Raw genomic sequence first — 23,023 nt, 5'->3', positions numbered from 1 at the left:
ATGCCTTTGTATCAAAGATAATTTAAATTCAATTTTAAATAATCTTTAATGTCAGTGATGTAATCCTTCAGTTTCTGACAAGGACTATTCAGAATTATGACAACATAGGGCATCTGCCAGTTTAAAAAGCTACCCTAGGCAATTTACACAATGTTATTATACAACATACAATAACACACAGGTTAGGTATTATTCAAACCATTCTGTAGAAGGGGAAAGTAAAGCTGGCTGTGTGCATCTGGGTATGTATATTGAACCGGAACCATTTCCTTTCAGACATGTGTGTAAAACATATATTGCTGTCACATATTTCAGAGGCCTTTAATGAAATCATAAAATGCAAGTTTAATTTCAAATGGTATTAACTATGATAAAGACTATTGAAGATTATTTGTGGATAGTCAATGATGAGGTGGTAAGATCACACACACTCTCTATCAAGGAGCAAAATTTAAAGAGTTTTATTCTTATACTGCCCCAGTTACTAGAATGTGTAAAACCCTATTGTTATGTTTTCCAGATTCTAGCCATAGATGAGAAGGGGAAGACTCTGTTGTTTTAACAGCTACAGCTCAAAAGCACATTCTTTGCAAAAACAAAATGCCCTTTAAAAGTGATATTAGTAATTTTAGAGTTTTAAAAGGAATGTTTTACTAATTAAACTGCTCCCCATGGACATTGCCCTCCAAACCTAGAAAGACAGGAGCTGTTTTAGTACGGTCATTCTTAAGCACAGCCACACACACTATTTGTCTTGTTGTTTTGAGTCTGTCAGCAGGTGATGTGACATGCTGTGTTAAAGGGCTAATGTTTTCCTTGTGGGTGGAAACCCAGCTAGCCCTGATTGGAGTTGTGGGTGGGGACTAGCTTGCTTGGCCTTCTGTGAATGTTGATAACTTAACATTGACAAATGATCACATTATCGTTAATCGGGGTATTTGATATGAAGACCTGCATATTCATCATGCAGACAGAGGCTTTAAACTTGAAGCATTCCAAAATAATCATATATATCAGGTTTAGAGGAGGGCAGAAATGACATGGATATATGGACAGTAAATTTAAATTACCCTTCTAACTTGAAAACCCTTTCATTGATTTGGAAAGAAGACCACAAACTCATCTACTTATTCATGAGCTGAACTAAAATAACGAGAATAGGAGAAAAGAAATACCCTTCGCCACCTCCCAGGCCTGACTAGGTGAAACCTGCCATTAATATTCCCCCCATTTGTCTCTCTGTATTCTCTCTTCTCTCTCTCTCTCTCTCTCTCTCTCTCTCTCTCTCTGTGTGTGTGTGTGTGTGTGTGTGTGTGTGTGTGTGTGTGTGTCTCCCTTCTTCACTTTTCTTCTTCTCATGCTAGAAATTTAACCCAGAACTTAAAACATTCTAGGATTCTAGGCAAGCACTCTACCTCAGAGCTCTATTTCCAGCCCAGCCCATAATTCTCCTTATTCCAGTGGTTTTTATTACTTATTATACACATAAACAGGTAGCAGATAAACAGGGCATATGCAGATACAGGCTGTACTCAACAACCAAAACAGATGATTAGATGACAGCTAGCTTCTTGGGATCCAAAAACCGTTGATGGCTCTGGTACACTCAGAAGTATGTTTAGATGGCACAGGATTAGGATGAAGACTTGACTGCTTAAAGGCTCATTTTGGAGTTCCTACTAAGATACTCAGAATGATGTCTTGGACAAGTCCTCATTTCAAAACAAGAGTAATTAGTTCATGGAGTTTTGAACAAGTTAATGTGCAAATATCAATGCCAGCATGAAGTACGGACTTTATTTACCTTTGAATGATGTCAATCATTCTTTGAATAGTCCTTCAGAGTAAGTTTGCTTCTCTAAAATCTGGTGCTCAGCCAACTAAGACCTTCAATGATTTAGGTACTGATAATTATCTTGACTTATATTCCAGAGGGTTTGTGAGCTGGGTTTTTAAGATGAGGTGTTTTTATTGGGAAAAATTCATGTAGTGTATAAATTCCCTGATACTGAGAATTTTTAAAAAATGTGCTAAAATATTGGGTGTTTGAGACATGAGGCAATATGACATAGGCACATTTTTAACTTTTGTAACTTAATAGTTTCTACCACCTGCATAGATTAAATCTGTCACCCATTTATAGGTTGGAATATCATAGGGGAGGATGCTTGCTCTTTGGCTAAGCAATCATTATCACAGAAAGGGCTCATAAAGTCATCATATGGATACTGAGAAGTTGGAGACTGGTATAGCTAATATTGATTATCAGTTTGATAGGGCTTAGAATCACCATGGAAATGAATCTCTGTGCATGTCTGTGAGAGATTAGCTAGACTGTGCTAATCAAGGTGAGAAAACTCACTGAGTATGGGCAGCATCTTTCCATGGTGTACCACGCTGTACATATAAAAGGGAAAGGAAGCAGACCACAAGGATTTATGCCCATCTATTTCTTGACTATAGGTGCTCAAATGTGACCAACTACCTCACCCACCTGATGCAATGACATCGTAGTGGGGATAGACTATATCCTTGAACTACGAGCCAAAACAAAACCTTCTTTAAGTTCCCTTTGTAAGATTTGTGAAGCGGTGAAATGAACAGTTCAGGGATAAGGAGTATATTCAAAGGGAAATGAATGGACCGGGTAGGACATCCCATGCTACCACTGTGGATACAGACTATTTTTATGTGTGCGTACACATGCACACGGGTTGCAGATGAACTTGTGTGGGTGCTATGGCCAGAGGTCAATGCAGGTTTCTTCTTGTTTGCGCTTTACTTTTTGAGATAGGGTCTCTCCCTGACTCTGGGGATCAGCATTTCCGCTAGACTGCCTGAGCAGCAAGCCCTAGGGATCTGTCTGTCGCTGCCTCCCCAGTGTGGGCTGTGCATGCATGCTGCCTTGCCTAACTTTTCACGTGACACACACTTGACTGAGAATTATCCCCAGCCCCACGAAGACACAAAGAATATTCTGAATCACTAAAGTTTATGGAGAAATACAGCAGCAAAAAAAAAAATACTGAAATTCCTATTTTCATGGATTATCATCCTGAGTTACAACGTGCACAGGGTTTTGTGTAACCCTCTTCAGCGACGCCATCCCCGTGCAAGGGAATACACCAAGGAGGGAAAACAGGCACCACTGCTCGGTGTCCATGGTGTTTATGGTCCACACTCCAAGGTACTTCTGGAGTACATCTGCCAGGGATAGAAATAAAGCAGAAAGATTTCAGAGGTTGCCATGTCTGCTTGTCATTCCCACTCCTTCATTGGCATTGCAAACAGTGCAGCATAAGGTATAGTCCTTGGGCAGACATTCTGTGGTGGCAACATTCTCCATGTTCCTTGCAAGTTCAAGTTCTGAGTCGAGCATTGTGAGTCTCCTATAGGCTTTACATCTCAAGCACCACAGAGAAGGGGCCCACTATGCTCCCCAGTTAGGGCAGTATCCTTTTAGACTTAGTATAATCAACCTGTGGTGGATCTTTTCTCTTAGTTCAAAATGTCACATGTGTAGAAGCATGAAAGCTGGGTTTGATGCATTGGGGTTTTCATCGCCACATCTGCCAATCAGTTTCAATCACTTGACACTCAGGTAACAAAGTCAGAAGGCAAAGATCTGCCCAGAGCAGGAACAGACCAAAGGGGTTTGTCTGTCAAAGGCATCTTAATCCTCTGTTTTAATGAAATGTTTTCAGTCAACTAACAACTACAGAGTGAATGACTCAATGTGTTTTGTTTTGAGTTTTGAAATAGAAAAATGAAGGGGAAACGGTTCAAGATATACACACACTGTTAGAATGGGGACAAGTTATTAAACTGACAGAGCTTCACAACTAGAAGATGCTTATTGGATTGGTTCAATGATTAGACACTTGAGCTTAAGGCTGGTTTTCTTCTTGACATGAGAACTACATATTCTGGTGACTTATCAATGGAAATTAAGTTCTGAAAGCAAAATATAAATAAAAAGATGTTAGTGTCATAAACTGTGCGTTTGAATTCTTTCTGAGACGGTGGGTTAATTCCACTCCATTGACCTTGGCTCCTCATGCCAAGGTATCAATTTCTTGCCTCATTGGCTCTAGATCCATCCATGATCCACAGATCTATGAAAATAAAGAAAGGCCCTTGAAATACTTTCTCGTTTTTTGCCCACACCATAATCAGTGAAGTCCTTTAGGATATAGCAAAACCTGCAGAAGGTTTTCTTTACTGGGCCTCCTGTGTGCTTTTGTCTCCTGGGAAATCCCCCAGTAGCGACTGCCCCTGTGCCTCATGTTAGCTGGTGCGTCTAGAGCCACCCTCACAGACCTACCACCTGTGTTGGCTCTGTTGTTACCATCTTGGAATTCTTAGTAATTTTTCATCCAGGAAAGAAATTTTTAACTTATCATTTCATTTGAACTAGGTCCTATGATCTAGTCTTTCTTTCAGTTATAAGTATCTTTGTCAGTGTCAAGATCATACAACATGGTGCTCTAACCCCGAATCCAGCCCCTGAAGAACACAGTGATGAGCAGTATTCAAGACCCAGGTACTCCCTCCATTCCTTCATGGGAGGTTTCACAGTAGAACTCTCATTCGGAATAGTCCTGGCAGCACCTGGATCTGAAGTGCATGATGCTTCCATTCTATTACCTTGCATTACCCGAGGATGCTCATCCCTCTTGCATTAGAAATGATAAGTCAAGTGACAGCATCCCTTTGAGCTCACTGTGAGGAAGGAGTGCTGAAGTTTGCCATGGGCATCAAGCAGTCTTGGAGAGCAGAGCAAAGCTGAAAGAGGGAGAGCAAAGGAAGGAGGGTTCAAGACTCAGGGTTCAAGAATGACAAGGAAGCCCAGGAAACAGCAGCAGCTGGGCACACTGGATCAGAGCTTTGGGAATGCGGACTCTAGGTAAGCATTTGAGATTCTGACTTTAAATATCCGTGTAAGCCTGTTATCTGTGCAATACATTCACAGTTTCCAGAGTAGACATTTCTATCTCATCCTTCCTTTGCTAAATCCTTCTCTTATTCCACATTTTGGAGCAGAAAGTCAGGCACTTCTTGCCCTGAAAAAACATCAGATAACGTGCCCAGACCCTCACATGAGTGAAAAAAGCCATTTATCAAGATACTAATATTCTATTATTGGTGATACACTAAACTAAAAACACTAAGACTTATAAGAATAAGGAGACTACAATACAATGTGATTCAAAACCCACGTTCCTTTGGATAATTTCCAAAGCTTCAGCAATAGAACAATACCTAAAATTGTGGATGACTTTCTACAATTACACTTATTTGCCATTTTGCCAACATATTACTGGAATTTTATTAGACATACACCAGAGTCCCAGTAAAACCTTCCTTACCTGGGAGCTATGACACTACATGCAAAGGGATTTTTTTTCACTTCTTTTCTTCCAGTTTAAATTGCATTTAGTTTAAAGTTTCATGCGTGAGATTTTAAATTTCAATTAAAAATTCCATGTATTCTTTTTTCATTTATGGATGTTTAAATTTCATAGCACGATTTTCTTTCATTTTGATTTTTATGATTTCTTTTAAGAAGTTGGTCAAAAATTCTTTGTGAATCCTAGCCATAACTTTTAAAAAAATAATTTTCATATTGTACTAATATTTTCATTTCATCTGTAGTGAATTAATTTTCCGACTGCAGGTTTGCTGGTTATGACCTCTGTCCGTCCTTTGCAGCCTTCTTTTTCTTTTTTTTTTTTTTAGTAAATTTTATTAAATTATAAAAGTTTCCATTTCCGCCCCCCCTCCCAACACACTCCCCCCCTCCTTCCCCTCCGTCCCCCAGGGCAGTCAGGGTTTCCTGCCCTGTGGGAAGCTCCAGCTCCCTCCTCCTCCCTCCAGGTCCAGGAAGGCGAGCGTCCAAACAGACTGGATCCCCAAAATCCAGCATATGCAGAGGAAACAGGTCCCAGTGTCATTGTCAATGGCTTTTCAGAAAGACCCCGGGCCAGCCACAGTCAGAGAATCCGGCCAAATTCCGAGAATCTGGCTAGATCACGTCCTCGTTCAGTCCCAGTCCAACTGGCCCTGGTAAACTCTCATCAGATCCGTTCCCTTGTATCAGTGGGTGATAGCATCCCTCGCAGTACTGATTTCGTCTTTCATGTTCCTCCTCCTTCCGTTCCCCCTCCGGACCTCGGGGGGCTCAATCCGGTGCTCCAATGTGGGCCTCCGACTGCATAGCCGTCCTTCGCCAGACAAAGGATCTACGGTGATAAGCAAAATATACATCAGTATGGTCATGGGCCACGGCCGATTCAGGCACCCTCTTCGAATGGCCAGAAGACACTTAAGGTCATGCTCAACCTCCTTAGCGATCAGGGAAATGCAAATCAAAACCACTTTGAGATACCATCTTACACCTGTCAGAATAGCTAAAGTCAAAAACACCAACGATAGCCTATGCTGGAGAGGATGTGGGGTGAGGGGAACACTCATCCATTGTTGGTGGGAATGCAAACTCGTGCAGCCACTGTGGAAATCAGTGTGGCGGTTTCTCAGGAAACTGGGAGTCAACCTCCCTCAGGACCCAGCAATACCACTCTTGGGAATATACCCTAAAGATTCCCTAACATACTACAAAAGCATTTGTTCAACTATGTTCATAGCTGCACTATTTGTAATAGCCAGAACATGGAAACAACCTAGGTGCCCCTCAATAGAAGAATGGTTAAAAAAGGTGTGGAACATATATACATTAGAGTTTTACTCGGCGGTAAAAAACAATGACATCTTGAATTTTGCATGCAAATGGATGGAAATAGAAAACGCTTTACTGAGTGAGGTAAGCCAGACCCAAAAAGAGGAACACGGTATGTATTCACTCATAAGTGGATTCTAACCAGAATTAAAGATCTTTGCAGCCTTCTTTTTCATTCATCTACTTTTAACTCCCCCTGCCTCGCCTTTTTCCTCTATGCTCCTCTCCTAGGGTTCCCTTTCCTAGGTCCTCCAAGTGAATTTCAAGACTTGTATTATCATGTTGGCATTGATATCATCCCACAGTCCCGTTAGATGCTTCTTAGGTGTTTGTTCTGAAACAAGTTTGGCAAGTTAAGCCCTGTGTAGGCTACATGAGTCTGATGTCTCTCTTACTCCATGCTAAATATGGGCCCCAGGTACAGGTGGAGCATCAGATTCAAAAGCTCCTTGATTAGAAGTTATACGGAGAATAACTGGAGCTGAACAGGATAGCAAGTATTGGTTCTTTTGGGTCCTTGCCTCCTGGGTGCAAATTTTGTTCCTATTTCTCCTGCAGATATTCGATACACTTTGTAGGTGTCTTAAAGCACAGGCTTTAATGATAGTCTTTGCAAACACTCTCTCTGTTTCTCTCTCTCTCTCTCTCTTTCTTTAAGTAAATGTTTCATCTTAGGCTAGGTTTAATATATATTAATATATATATTTAACATATATATATTAATATATATTTAATATATATATATTCTCTAAAATAGGATTTCACCCTTGAGTCCAGCCATCTGGCAGTCGGAGTATCCTATGGACTGAATAGAGAACCAGACCCTTAGGGTATAGAGAACAAAGTTCAGTCTCTTTCCCACTGCCCTCTATGGCCAGTGACAAGAGCAGACCAGACAAACTTCCTTCTCTTTGGCACTGCTGCACTGTAATCTATCAGTCTGTAACTTGCTGCTTTCACTGTCATATTTTCAGGTGACATCAGCCCACCAAAGGGTCTACCTGCTTCCCATACAAGCAGGTGGAATGTTCTCTGATATTAGCCTTGTTTTCTGAAGTCCCAAATTTTGAGACGTTAGGAACTGCTGAAGCTCAGGATGTTTAACAAGTGCCTACACACCAGTTGCAGAGCCCGGTGAAGTAATCTGCAACATCACTTTCCTTTGAACGATAAAGGAAAGAAGTAAGTGTGCATATTGAATGATCCCACGGTCATGTTTGTTCATGGGATCCAAACCTAAGAACAAGTTTAAAAATACTTAGAAACTAGCTGACACTAAAACTCCAGGGTTTATTTTTTAAAAAATATATTAGACCTAATAAAGACTAGTAAAGAGTGTGCACACTAGTTTTATTAGTGACAAGGGGTGACTCAGAAGCATTGCCACAAAGACAACAGCTGTGCCCAAGATGGGTTATTTTGTCTGTTCTAATCTCAGAGTTCCAAAGTAAGCAGGCAAGCAATAGGAAAATACAGAAGAAGAAGATGGAGAGTCTTGAAGGAGAAGGGCTGCAGTGGCAGGAATTATTTCAGAAAACAAAGGGCAGTGAGGCTTCCTTACAGTAGGAGAGAAAATGAGACAGGAGGCGAAGAACATGAAATAAAATAGGGCCAGTGAATGGTCTTTCCCTTGACAAGAATGAGGTATTCACTGTAATCTATCAGTCTGTAACTTGCAGGTGGAATGTTCTCTGATGTTAGCCTTGTTTTCTGAAGTCCCAAACAGATGCATTCTCCTAGGAAGAGAAATTACGGACTATAAGAGGAAGACAATAACCTGGAAAAAGAGAAAGGAGAGAAAGGGCAAGTTTTCCTTTTGTTTGCAAATGTAGTGTATTAATTGCCTTCCTGGGAGACTTTCTGGACAGACCCTCTAGTAAACAAATTAGATATAAACCGAAGAGGAGGGCACCAAGGTCACTGTGGCGAGGGCACATCAAGTGACAGGCGCTGGGCCCCCCGATGCATGGCTTGCAGAGCAGATGTTCACAAGGATGCAGTGATTATTGAACTGGTAATAAAAAAGCATCAGCTCACAGGCAGCCACGATGGATGCTGGTAATTATAAGGCATCCCCTGGGAGGAAAATGACACAAGTCAGCCACAACTCCACAATCACCGGGGCATAATTAAAGCTCCAGTAACAGTTGTTAATAGGGTGCAAATAAAACAGGGGGGAAATTTGAACACCCACCCCCCACACACCTTTTTTTTTTCTTTTTTAAGAGACGGCAAAGGGCAATGTAATTATAGGGACAGCAGATTTTATAATTTTTCTTTGCATCATAAAACAAAGGGTTGGGTTATTTAGGTAGACCTAGATATTTAAAGTGTAGAAACTAAGAGACACCTAAAATTATTTATATTTATATATGTTTATATATATATACACACACTTACTAAAGGGAAAGTGTGTTTGCTCTTTGAATATGTAGTATGTGGGGGAGAACAGATTTTTAAACAGAATGTTTATATTCTAATTTTCAAAATGGTAGAAATACAAATATGTAAAGAAAACGGAATGCATGTAAATATTTGGCCATTTCATCCTTTCCGGAAGATCTGTAGTGGTAGAATGTGCCAAGCTATATGATACTGTTGGTTTAAATGGTTTAGATATTGTTAAATAAAGTCAGCAAATGACTTACAGTGTTGAAAGTCTCACTTTTTCACAGAACGCTGCCAGCCACTCCCTAACCTAAAACATCAAACAAACCACAGCTTGTTTTCCGTGGGCTAAAGCGTGGGAGCTATTTGCTAGCAGAAAGTCTAAGAAAAATACATCTACACCCATTGCGACCCAGTTGCTTGGGCGATTGGGCAGCTAACTATGCATCGGCATGTGCATTACCAATTAGGCCCACATGATGATCTGTTTTAAGAGGCACTTGGGTAGTGGGATAAGAAGGAAAGGAATTGTGCTCACTCCCCATGTAGCCACTTTTCCATTTGTGGGGATTGGGAAGATTGAATTTAAAAGGCTGACCAATGAAGAAAACACACGCTCTGTCCCTGGACTAAACTTGATATTAGAAGTTCATGAAATCCCACACGTGTCATGTTTCAGTAAAGTGTAGAACTGAGAACAAAGGGAACGGCGAATCGGTAGATCTTCCACTTCGGGGGTCTCAACATGATTGCAATTAGCTGCTGCTTAGCTTTCTCCCATTGTCTTAGGGTACTCAGAGAGCTGGCCAATTAAACTATAACTGAGTACTGATGTATTTGGTATGTGCTCAGAACGAAACACATTTGGAATAGAATGCATGAAGAATGAGCTATATTTCAAGTAGGAGCTGAGCGTCTTAGTTCTGGGAAGGACCCAAGAGGTTACAGCCGGCATCGCCCTATAGCGTACTGCATGTGCTGTGCTATAGTCTCAAACCCGCAGCGGAAAGCATTGAAAAACAGCATCTGTCCTTGCAGAGGACACAGGAGAAATGAGGTAGCGATAAAAGATGAGATCTCTGGATCTTTCTGGGTCCTGCCAAGAGAAAGTTAAAAAGACCTCATGATATGTTTCTCTTACTCCAATGTTTCAGAGGCAAAAAACAAACAAAAGAAACAGTATCGCAGGACTAAAACGTTAAGATATGTGAATGTCTTCTACTTTGAGAGTGTAAGGGATGAGACTTTCTTTAAGTGGGAACCACCCCTGAAGATGAACAGAAAGGCTGAGGAGGAGTGACAGAGGAAATGAGGCATTCTACCCACCTAGAAACGATACGGGGATGGTGTTCTCCAGGTGGCTCTGGATTCTGCTAGGAAAGGGAGGAGGATAATGAGATAAGTGTGAGGCGCTCTTCATTGTGTTTCCCTTTTGAAAAATACAATCATATTAACCTCTGATAAAATCCCACAAGGAGACTAGATATCAAACTGTTAAATATATAGCTTGATTTTAGATTTAAATAGGTCTAGTAAGAACCTCAGCCTGCTTCTGAAATGAGCAAGTTAGCTAACCTACCAAAAATAATAAATTTTTAAAAAGTTCTCATACTTGAAATCTCAACACTTGGGAATAGAGGCAAGAGGATCTTTGCAAGTTTGAGGCCAGTTAACCCTATATAGTGAGTTCTAGGCTGATCCCGTCTCAAGGAAAAGTCTCATTCTATTTTCCTCAACTATAAAATAGGGAAGATAATTATATATAAATCCTTTGGTGGTTATGCAAACCAAATGAAACACTTTTATATAAAGCATCCCATATGTTTACTGATCATTGGGTAAGCTGAAAATATCTTAGGCTTTTTTTTTTCAGATTCAGCATTTTGTTACATAATTTATAAATCAACTACTGTAACTCTACTCTGATATTTTCCACTCTTTGTAGAGTACATCGGTACAAAATATGCTAATTCTTTGGGACTGGGATGACTTGGATTTGTGTGGGATTCACATAGTCTAGGAGAGGTGCTTATAACTTGGTTTATGAGGGCATATGGCTTGGGATGGGAGAGACAGTAGACTTCACAAGGATGGCTGGAAGAATGCAAGTAGAAGAAGAGGTCCATGAAGCAGTAGACTCATTCAACTTAACTCTAATTTTATAGCATTTGTCAAGAATTGAATAAGAGTCATTCTCTGGAGTACAGATGTTTTTGTGAAGTTACTACTGAATCTCTAACAACTCTATCTCCACAGCTCTCTCCTACAAGAAAACATGTGGAGCAGGCTAGAGAACTTGATTCTACTCACAGTCATAGAGGCTGACCATCTCATGTCAGCTGCCCCTAAATATTCAGTCGTTTCTAAAGTCCTGGTAGCAAACGACATCATAGTGGCAGAAGTAAGCATGTATGGAAGGAAGATAGCTATCACATCTCAGATAGGAAGACAGAGAACCAAGTATTCCTGTTTAGGGACTTTCATAACAACTGATTGTCATGAGAAATACTTCAATCCCTTCTGGGAGATGTATCCAATGACCTAAATGCCTTTCACTATATTCTACCACTTTGAATACTCTATTATAACCACAAACCCACAATGGGAATCAACCCTGTAATGTAAGAAACGGTAGGGGAGTACATATAAACGAAATGAACTTCACTGTCTGACAGACTTCAAGATATCTTTGAGGTCTCAATTTCCCCACGATCTCAGATAAGGAAAGTGTAAGACTGCTTACTCTGCTACTTTCTCTTATCGACCCCTGTATGACAGAAGCCTCCATTTCTCTTCCTTATTTTTTTTTTCAGTTTTCTTCCATTTCCTTCATTTTTCCTTCTTGCCTAAGGTCAATGGACTGAAGTAAAAAGGAAGGAAGATAAAAGAGTTCACCCAGAAAGTTGAAATGGCATCGTGTTCTTTCTTCTTCTTCCAATCCAGCATCAAATGAAGACAACCATGTCCTTGGCATGGAAGATGATTCCTGAGTAAGAGCGCTTGCTGCACAATCATGGAAGCATAGATAGAATAGGCCACTTGGTGTTTTCCTTTAGCATCTGCATGTATACACATACAATACAGACACACATACACACATACACACCACCCACACTAAAGTATATCTAATGTTATTTATTCCAAAACTGCCTAAGAAGTTGATACAATTTGCACAAGTTCCAATTTACATGGAAAAAAGAATTCCCTTAGGAGAGTATTACATAAATATGAACCATTTTATTATATCAGGTAGAAATTGTGGCACTTCTGATTCTTTAAAAGTTAAGCTTTGATTTAACATGTTAAAATATTTAATGTCAAGTGGATCCAGACCAGGGACATTTGCGGAAGCAGGACCAGGCCAGCGACCTAGGCTAGAGTGGGCCTTAGATGGAAAGCTCCACAAGAGCTGGAGCAGATCCAGACCAGGGACATTTGCAGAGGCAGAACTGAGCCAGTGACCTGGGCAGGAGCAGACCTGAGACAGTGAACTCCACAGGAGCAGGTATAGGGAAGCAACCACTGAACAAGTGGGCTAGAGCCAGAAACTGCTGTGGGTCTGGGCATGAATCTGGGACCTCCAAGGAACTAGGCCTGAACCAGGACCTTTTTGGATATTGGCGTCTGTCTGGGATGTCCTAGAGAGTAAACAGGAACTAGAAACCTCTGAGGGTTCATGCAGGGGTCTGGGACCTCTGAGGGAGTAGGCCTGAGTTAGGTCCTCTCTAGGTGCTGGCACACCCGAGTCTGGGTCCTCCCAGGGAAATCAGAGCCAGAGACCATTGCAGGAACAAACTCAAGCCAAGGACCTCCACAGGAGCAGATCCAGACCAAGGATATTTACAGAAACAGGTGTTAGCCTGCAACCTAGACCACAACAAGCCTGAGACAGCAAACTCCACAGGAGCTGAGCAAACCTCCTAAAGCACTGAGAGACCTCCAGGAACGTGGAGTGACAAACAGGGTAATTAGAACCATGACACTGACTGTACCATGAGGAAAAACTATCTGAGCCTTGGATACACTGGCACCTAGAAGATTAATCACCAGAGTCACAGACAGCCCCAACCATATCAATTAGAGAAAAAGATAAGTAGACAAGGTAAGAACACATACAACACCAGAAAAAGCAACAAGACACCAGTAAAATCTAGAGACCTTACAAAAGAATGACTTGAAACAGAAGAATATGACTTAAAAATAACTTCAGAAAAATGTTTAAGACTCTTAAAGAGGAAATGAGAAATTCTCTCAAAGAAATGGAGGAAAAGACAAACAAAAAATTGGAAGACATCAGCAAATCCCTTAAAGAAAACCAAGAAAAAACAATCTAACATATGAAAAAAACTATTCAAGACTTGAAAATTGAAATGGAGATAATAAAGAAACACAAGCAGAGCGAATTATAGAAACAGAAATCACAAGAAAATGATCAGAAACCACAAATGCAAACATAACAGAATACTGGAGATAGAAGAGAAAATCTCAAGTGCTAAAGATTCAATAGAGGAAATAGACTCATCAGTCAAAGAAAACATGAAATCTGACAAAAGCTTAACCCAAAATATTCAGGAAATATGAGACACCATGAAAAAAAAAACCTAAGAATAATAGGTATAAAAGGAAAAGAAACTCAACTCAAAAGCGCAGAAAATATGTTTAACAAAATCATAGAAGAAAACTTTCCCAACCTAAAGAAAGATATGCATATGTGAAGCTTACAGACACCAAATAGACTGGATCAAAAAAAGTCCCCTTGCCACATAATAATCAAAATATTAAACATACAGAAAAAGAAAGAATAGTAAGAGCTGCAAAGGAAAAAGGCCAAGTAACATATAAAGGCAGACCTATCAGAAATACAACTGGCTTCTCATTGGTGACAATGAAAGCCAGAAGGTCATGGTCAAGTGTTACACAGACATCAAGAGACCATGGATGCCAGCTCTGACTACTATACCCAGCAAAACATTCAATCACCATTGAAGGACAGAACAGGATATTCCATGACAAAACTAGATTTAATTAACACCTAGCCACAAACCCAGCCCTACACAAAGTACTAGAAGGAAAACTGCAACCCAAAAATGTTGGCTACATCAACAAAAATACAGACAGTTGACGATCTCACAACAGCAAATCCCAAAGAAGGGAAAAACACACACAATAACATCACCAACAACGAAAACTTTATTAATAGGAGATAGCAATCACTGGTCATTAATAGCCCTTAAAATAAATGGACTCAACTCACCTATAAGAAGACACAGGCTAACAGATTGGTTACAAGAACAGAATCCATCCTTCTGCTGCGTACAAGAAACACACCTCAACCTCAAAGACAGACATTACCCAAGAGTAAAGGGTTGAGAAAAAAATTTCTAAACAAATGACCTAAGAAACAAATTGGTGTAGCTATCTTAATATATAGCAAAATAGACTTCAAACTAAAATCAAACAAAAAAGACAGAGAAGGTTAGTTACTTCATATTAGTTACAGGAAAAATTCCATCAAAAGGAAATCTCAATACTGAACATCTATGTCCCAAGTACAAGGGTACCCTCGTATTAAAAGAAACACTTCTAAAGCTTAAATCATACATTAAGCCCCACAAACTAAGAGTGGGAGACTTCAACACACCACTCTCACCACTGGACTGGTCAGTCAGACAAAGAATTAACAGAGAAATAAGGGAACTAACAGATGTTATGATTCAAATGGACTTAGCAGACAGCTATAGAATATTCCATCCAAACAGAAAAGAATATACCTTCTTCTCCTTAGGGAACCTTCTACAAATTGACCACATACTCAGCTGTAACAAAATAAACCTCAACAGATACAAAAAAATTGTAATAGCCCCATGTACTGTTTCAAATCACCATGGCTTAAAACTAGAAATCAACAGCAATATTAATTCTAGAAAGCCCACTAGCCTATGAAAATTAAACAGTGCTTACCTGAATCATCAATGGGTCAAGGAAGAAATGAAGAGACAAATTAAAGACTTCCTAAAATTCAATGAAAATGACCACACAACATACCCAAATTTATGGAACACAATGAAAGCAGTGTTAAAAGGAAAGTTCCCAGCACTAAATGCCTACATAAGGAAGCTGGAAAAATCCCACACTAGTGAATTAACAGAACATTTGAAAACTTTAGAACAAAAAGAAGCAAACTCACCCAAGAGGAATTGACAGCAGGAGATAATCAAATTAAGAGCTAAAATCAACAAAATAGAAACAAGAAAACAATACAAAAAGTCAATGAGACAAAGAGTTGGTTCTTTGAGAAAAATCAATAAAATAGACAAATCTTTATCTAAACTAACCAAAAGGCAGAGAGAATATATAAATTAACAAAATCAGAAATTAAAATGGGGACATAACAGACATGGAGGAAATCTAGAGAATCATCAGGTCATATTTCAAAAACCTGTACTCCAAAAAATTGGAAAATTTAAAGGAAATGAACAACTTTCTGGATAAATATCACTTATCAAAATTAAATCAAGATCAGATGAGCAAATTAAATGACCCATAACTGCTAAAGATATGGAAACAATCATCAAAAGTCTCCAAACCCTGAAAAGCTCAGGACCAGATGGTTTCAGTTCAGAATTCTACAAGATTTTCAAAGAAGAACTAGTACCAGTACTCCTCAAATTGTTCTACACAATAGAAACAGAAAGGACATTGTTAAATTCTTTTAATGAGGCTACAATTACACTGATACCCAAATCACATAAAGACATTACTAAGAAAGAGAATTGCAGACCAATCTCACTTATGAACATTGATGCAAAAATACTAAATAAAATACTGGCAAATCTAATCCAAGAACACATCAGAACCATCATCCACCATGATCAAGCGGCTTCATTTCAGAGATGCACGGATGGTTCAAAATATGAATATCTGTCAATGTAATCCACCATATAAACAAATGGAAAAATAAAAACCACATGATCATCTCATTAGACGTTGCAAAAGCTTTAGACAAAATACAACATCCCTTCATGATGATGAAGATCTTGGAGAGAGCAGGGATACAAGGAACATACCTAAACATAATAAAAGCAATATACAGCAAGCCAACTGCCAACATCAAACTAAATGGAGAGAAACTCACAACAATCCCTCTGACATCAGCAACAAGAGAGGTTGTCCACTCTCTCCATATCTATTCAATATAGTTCTTGCAGTCTTAGCTAGAGCAATAAGATGACAAAAGGATATGAAGGGGATATAATTTGGAAAAGAAGTCAAATGCTCACTATTTGCTGATAATCTGATAGTTTACATAAGGATCCCAAAAATTCTACCAAGGAACATCTACAACTCATAAACACTTCAGTAATGTAGCAGGATACAAGATTAACCCAAAAAAATCAGTAGCCCTCCTGTACACAGATGATAAATGGTCTGAGAAATAAATCAGAGAAATACTTTATTTGGTTTAACTCTGATGTTTCTTCTTAATTCTAGACTTGCATTTGACTGCCTATTTAATGAAGCACCTGAATATTTAATATCAGTTTCCATATATTGTAAATGAACTAATTTTTAGCTACCTGCCACCATGTCATTTTTTTCTCTCGTGCTCCATTGCCATTGTAAAATGAAGTGACTCTTCATGAAGTCCTAAACTACTTTCGAGGACTTTACATTCCCCTCTTGCAATGAATTCTACGCACTTATCCTTCAAATTGCATATTGAATCTGGCCGATTGCTGTTCCTGTTCTTGCCAGGTTGTCTCTCCCTGGATCACTTTACAGGATTTCAGCTTGGCTTCCAGCACCTCACTTGCCCTGCTCTGTAGCATGCCGAGTTTCCATCAACTCCTAAATTAGGCCATGGTGATGCCTTGCTGGCAATCCAGTGCCTTTCTATTATGAAATGAAACCTACACAGCTGAGCATGGAGTCTAACCCTCCAGTCTCCCCAAATACCCTCCTACCTTTTCTTCCTCCCTCATCTGTGTGGGTTCAGACCATTTTGTTTTTCCAGATCTGTATTAAACATGGATAATCTATCTTCCGACCTTTGTGCCACTCAGTCCCTTTCTGCTGTATTCTGTTCTCTTAGAGCCCAATTGGCTTGTTGCCGCCACTCAATGCTGCTTCCTAGATTTGCAAAGTCTGTCAATCCCTCTATGTTCCATAGCTTTTATTTTTCCCTAATTCATTATTCTTCACCACATTTATTACTACGTTCAACTTATCATATCCACGTAAGCTTCACAATTGCAGCCAAACAACAACATACTCTGATTTAATTTTATCACACCCCTAAAACCCAGAAGAAAACGTAGAGCGTGGTAGTTGCAAATAATGACTGAATGATCTTTGAGAAGATGGAAATGGTTAGTAGTGTAGATGAATATGAAATTAGAAATATCTTGTTTGGAAAAGAAAAATATCCAAAATATACTCCAGAGTGAAGAAGCAAGAATTAAAAGTGTGAGGCTTTCCTGAGTTGTTCAAGTCCAGCCTGGATAACACAGGAAGACACCTTTCCTGGCATGAATAAATACAGTGTATCTTGGGTTTATATTACGTTAGAATATTTTTATTTTAAATACTGGTGTTTGAATTACTGTTTGAGTTTTCATGAAAAGAATCGTGAAATGACTTTTGATCTGAGATTAAGTTATAATTTCCAACAGTGTCTGAAACGGCTGCAAACAATTTTCTTTCATTCATATTACAGGTTTATACAAAGTGACAATTTCAGCAATGGTAATTTTAAAATCAAATTATCAATAAACTCTGTAAAATAGCTCTGAAGGTGCTCCATGTTTTACAGGATAGAATACTGAACCCATATCTAATTATTCATGTAAAAATAACAAGTACACTCATTTATTTTTATGTGAACTTTCTTTGTCTTTTATAAATGCAAAAATTGCATGCTCACATACACATAGATGTACAGACACACATATCCAACGTAAAATAATTTATTCATATTCTTCCAAAAAATTTGAATACAGGCAGCAATATAGCTTTCTAAAAGATCTCAAATGAAGTCACCATCTTCATTTAGCAGGTAGTATTCTTTAAATCAGAAGTTACACCAGTCAAGTTGAAAATCCACCCCAGCAAAATTCAAGATGGATGGAACTAGAAAACATCATTTTGAGTGAGGTAACCCAGACCCCGAAAGAGAATTATCACATGTACTCACTCATAAATGGTTTTTAAACATAAAGCAAAGAAAACCAGCCTACAAATCACAATCCCAGAGAACCTAGACAACAATGAGGACCCTAAGAGAGACATACTTAGATCTAATCTACTTGGGTAGTAGAAAAGGTCGAGATCTCCTGAGTAAATTGGAAGCATGGGGACCTTGGAGTAGGGTTGAAGGAGAGGGGAGCAGCAAGGAGGGGAGCATAGAAAAATGTAGAGCTCAATAAAAATTAATAAAATAAGGAAAAAGAAAAAAGAAAGAAAATCCACCCCAGCATCTCCAGTAATGGTTCTCTATACTTCCCTTCTCACTTCCTCCTCCCTACTCCTCTCTTCTCCCTTCAGCATGTTCTAGGATGTTCCATAGGGTGTCTCACTTATCTTACAACAGTCTGAATTCATCACTTCAGCAGACCATGTCCGGCCCTGGTGTATTTACATATATTTATAAGATTATCCTTATTTATATAATTGTGTATGCTATACATTGATACATATATGTCTCTATATATGCCCATGTATGTATATATGCAAATAGAAAATATTACAAGTTAGACAGTGTATGCCTTCATAGTCATTGTCACATACTTGGAGAATTTTGAGGATAAATCTAAACTCTCAAAGGAAAAAGCAGGTGTTCTATCTAAGTTAGCTCTAAAACTAATACATAATTCAGTGCGGTAGAGAAAGAGAAGGCAAAACCAATGCATTGAGATAGATAAAACATATTCTTGGTTGTTCAAATCAGTATATACAATTCTTAGTTTGACTATTAAAGTTATAATTATATGACATACTGTATTCTTGTTTGCTGGTGCAGTTTTATATGTCAAGGAAAATCATGTTATTCTTACTGCATGTAAGTCTACGTTTTTGTTTGACTTATGTGTAGGCAGAGTAACACGTTAGATGACCATGAAAGATGTTAACATTTGATTTGGGTTCTTCAGCTATTTCAGAGGCCTTTGACATTCTGTATTGAAAGTATTAGAGCAACTATAAAGCGATAACTTTGTCAGTCTCATAGACCCAAGGCTGTAGTGATTTCTGATGTGATTTGAAACTTTCCAAAACTCTCTATTCCAAGGAACATTTCCTTAGTGGTTCTTATACTCCTAGAGGTCACCCTCTTTAGCTATAAGTGTTTTCTTTGACAGTATTTGTTGAGTCATTAGTTTTTCAACATTTCTGAAGAATAATTACTGGGAGGAAAATACTTAACATGCAGTATTTGGGGTTCAACAAATAGGCCAAAATTGTGATAGTTTGGTCTGCAGATCCAAAGGCCAACTTTTTCTCATAATTGCCTTACAAGGCAAATTGTTTATAGGACTGGTGATTCATATATTACTAAGAACTCATTTGATTAAAATGTTTTCTCTCTAATAACAATTTTGAATCAAGTATAATTGAATAAGCAAGGATACAGGAATAGACCTTGACTTTAAGCAGGTGTGTCCTGAGGTAATAACAGCCCTGAGGAGACTACTGGGTACAAGTAAAGAAAACATATGTGGAATGCTTTTGTTATAAAGTGCGTGTGTGTGTGTGTGTGTATCCACGTATATCAATATACCTAAATTGCTATTTTTGTGTTTTTATTCCTTTTTTGTTACTAAGTTTAGTTTATCTCTTCTTGTGCTTTTCATCCTCTCTGTACAGGGTGTTCCTTAGGTACTGTTCAAGACACTTGGGAGGGTACCGAAGAAGTATTTGTTTGAAAATGGAATGACAGTATTTTGGTGAGAACACTATAATGTGGAAATATTTCTGCTCAGTCTACCAACATCCATGTGGATCTGCAGAGGGGAGGGGAGCCCATTTCAGTACAATACCTTTTCTGGTCATTTCTTTGTAATTTATTAGGAAAAAAAAACAGTGAAAGATCTTGTTGAATTAGTTATTTTTTGTAATATTGCTATTTCTCTCTGCTTACGGTTTATCAGTTACGTGAACATGTGTGCCTCATAAGCCCTAGTTACTACCCTTTGGCAGCCATGCTTGTCAGAAAGACTTACTGACTAGTTTCCATCAGTGTGCACATTAAGAATAATGTCTCTGGTTTGACCAGCAAGCTATTTTATTGTCTAACTAAATGTTTAATCTCTGCAGAAGCTCTTCATAACTCCCACTTCACAGTGGCCTTGGTGACACTTCTTATTTTAACTGTGTCAAATTATGCTCAATTTATTTTGTTTGATTTCCTCGTTGTGAGCTGCTATGTGTTCCGCAAACCTTCTCTCTGGAAGTTAACCCACAGCGGGGAGATACTTGTCACAAGGTGACTTTACCAGCAATCCTTTCTCCTTGTGATAGAATTGGCTCACCTGCCAGCATCCAATGGCTTCCCCAAACACATAATGGCCGCTTCCCACTGAGATCTGAGGCAACCCCCTGCATCTTGGAACCTGGCCAGAATGGCACTGCTGAGACACACAACCAGGAACTTAGTTGTTCAGATGTGAAAATGGGATAGTGGGACAGTGAATGAATCTTCCTAATTTGGGATTCTCTAGGTGGATGCCTGCTATAATCTTACATTTTAAACAGGAAGACAAGTCCTACAGTTTGGGTTGAGGTTGAAAAATGAGAAAATGTTCTCATTAAAGGCATTAAAGGGCATTTAAAAAAATGAACAAATTATAGATACCTGAATTAAGGCCTATGCATACATATAAATGTGTGTGTGTTTATGCACCACACACACACACACACACACACACACACACACACATCACATCACAGCATTACCAACTAGCAGCTTAAAGCTGTTCACACAGTACTGGCATTTTGATCTACATGAAGAGTTTTGCTTCCAGTGTTAGTATGGATAAAGGTAATTTGCCATTCTAGAAGATAGTATGTGTGTGTGTATATATGTTATATATATGTGTGTGTATATATCATATTTTGATATATCTGATAAATTGTATTAAATATATTAAATAAATTGTATTAAATCATATTAAAATCATGACAGATTAAGCCACCATGACAGGAATTTTAGTGATAGGAAAGTGTATGATCTGAGTTTTAAGGAATTAATTCCTTTCTTTGTTTGGTGGCTTTTGTTTCTCATCTCGATGATGATTTTTAGTCTGTCTGAGGCCAAATTATAGTGATACGCATGTGCAGTTCCCATTAGTGTCAATAGGAATTACGCACAGTGACGGAAGAATAGACCCCATATGTTTATGAGCAGTGAATGATTTGAAGCAGCTGTGAGACATTCTTAGCAGCATCTCCATCACTGCATGCAATCCCAGCAAGGTTTTCTTTTAAAAAAAATTTATAAAGAACAAAACACAGGAATCCCTTTTGTTATATAGATTTTAAGAGCTTATTATTCCAATCAAATTGTCTTAAAATATTTACATTTGAGCAGCACACATATATAATACCACTCTAGTAAAAAGCAATTTTCAATTATAGCCATTCCAAGAATAATGCTTTTTAAATTTTTGAGTGTTTCAGGCATGAATACTGTATTTACATCATTGCTACCCCTCCTTCTTTCTAACTTTTCCTGTGTCTTCCTACTCCCTCTTAAATTGAAGACTTCTTTATTCTCTCTCTCTCTCTCTCTCTCTCTCTCTCTCTCTCTCACACACACACACACACACACACACACACACACACGCCTACTATTCATTGTTTCTTGTATTTCAATGTCTTTAAAGCTGATTATTGAACTATGAAAAGGTACTGGGGTTTGAACCTGGAAAACATGTGTTCTCCCTTTCTCTTCAGCCACTGGCCACTTGTAGCTTGCCATCTAGGGCATAAGCCATGTATTTCTTCTAATGTGTGTCAACTTGAGACAAGAGCTGAATTTGTGTGCTTTCACAGACGTGATTATTTTGACAATGTTTGAAGACTTCGTACATTAATACAATGTGGTATTATTCATAAAGATGCTTGCTGCCCAACCTTACCATGTGAGTTTGATGCTTAAGGCCCACATGGTGGAAGGCAATAACCAGCTTATGTAAGTTTTCCTTTGGACTATATGCACACATAATGGCAATGCAGTCATACCTACTGCATGGTGTAGGAGGGTCTTCTTTCTCTCTGTTGCTTTCATTGGTTGAATAAAGAAAACTGCCTTGACTTTTTGATGGGGCAGCCTTAGATGAGCGTGGTAAACAGAACAGAATTCTTGGAGGAAGAAGGAAGGAATGCCATGGCTCTCCTCTCCAAGATGGACGCTGGTTAGACTCATGCTGGTAAGCCACAGTCAAGTGGCGACACACATTAATGGAGATGGGTTAAATGAATATGTAAGAGTTAACCAATAAGAGGTTAGAACTAATGAATTAGGCAGTGTTTAAATGAATACAATTTGTGTGTTGCCGCTCCTCATTATAACAACTGCATCCTTCCTTAATACATAAATAAATGTTATATAAAACCTGAGTTTAAATGCAATTGGGCTAGTTTGCTGTAAACTCCAAAAAGCATTATAATAAAGACTGCTGAATGAGACAGTGGCCGTGTTGCCTTGTAGCCTCATTTAACAGTGAGGACAGAGATCTAGCATCATTGCAGAGGACTGATAGGAATTGGTGGGGAATGATGCAAGAGCTTTTTTTACAGCATTAGTATAAGTTTCTGTGTTTCTCTCTCTTAGATATTTCTCTGTTCTTCTTGCTCGAGAAAGGTCAGAAACCCCTACACTGCTGTTGAAGTTCTGTGCCTTTT

Source organism: Myodes glareolus, chromosome 10 (assembly GCF_982192425.1).
Source record: "Myodes glareolus chromosome 10, mMyoGla1.1, whole genome shotgun sequence".
Taxonomy (NCBI): domain Eukaryota; kingdom Metazoa; phylum Chordata; class Mammalia; order Rodentia; family Cricetidae; genus Myodes; species Myodes glareolus.
Note: the sequence above shows the minus strand (reverse complement) of the source record.